The following is a 1,104-nucleotide window of genomic DNA, read 5'->3' on the forward strand; positions in this document are numbered from 1 at the left end:
TGTGAAGCTACTTCGTGAGATTGTAGGAATTATTCTGTTTTTATTGTTGCTACATTTATGTCATGGCTTTAGTCGCTAGTTCATTCAAAACTGAATGATGAAACACAAAACATTTCACATGAACAAACAACATAATGGACTGTTCCTGTTGAACCAGTCATTAGATAGTGTAGGAGGCAAACTTAGAATTCTTTTCACAGAGTGATGCACCGTTATTTCCAAAAATGAAAGTGTTGGTACTCTGAGTTTTTACTGCTGATAGAATTTTACTACCATAGTTATTTTCATGTTTGCGCTACTTTTTAATTTTTTAGTTTTTTGCTTTCCACTGATATTGCGTCACTTTGTGAAGGGGAAAGATATTTTTCTATTTTTGTATCTCCGGCCAACAATAAAAATGTCTTTTTACTTGCTTTTCTCTCTAAATTTTGGAATCTGGTTGAGCTACAGGCCTTAGATTTAACTTTTTCATTACTTCAGTTCATGAAAGCGGCTGCTATTTGATTTGGTTATCAGGATGTACACATACAGGTCAGGGTTGGAGTACTTTCATAAGGTCAGCTGCACTGAACAAAAATATAAAAGCAGCATGCAAATGGTGTGAAAAATCTAATCTGCATTGTTTTGGTGAGAGAAGGGTTTAAGGTAGCAAACTGCACAAAAAGATTCAGAGACATTCAAGTGCTGATAAATTCTTGATAAGTCCTTTTCATCGTTGGAGAGAGTCAGACCTGAATGTTGAGAATCAACACAATTGAAATGAACGAAATTTAAAGTTTCTGAGCTCTAATGTGCAGCTGCAAGTCAGAGCTAAGCTGCTGCATTGAAAGTCACTGAGAGGTTAAATAAACATATTAATTTACAAGACAAACAGCGCCCCCTGTCGGTCAGTCAGGGGGAAGCACAGGGAGCTCACTGAGAGAGATTCAAACTTTCAAGTACATGCTTTTGAGTGAATGTGGATATATTTGATCTCTTTTGGAAGCATCAACAAACTCCAACAATCTAGAAAGCAGTTGTCAGATACAATAAATGTCTCCGGTGCCATTAAACCTGCTTTATAACGTGGCTGTTCAGAGTGTCTTACTGTCATGGGAGGAGCAA

Source organism: Stegastes partitus, unplaced genomic scaffold (assembly GCF_000690725.1).
Source record: "Stegastes partitus isolate 25-593 unplaced genomic scaffold, Stegastes_partitus-1.0.2 Scaffold1181, whole genome shotgun sequence".
Classification (NCBI taxonomy): Eukaryota; Metazoa; Chordata; class Actinopteri; family Pomacentridae; genus Stegastes; species Stegastes partitus.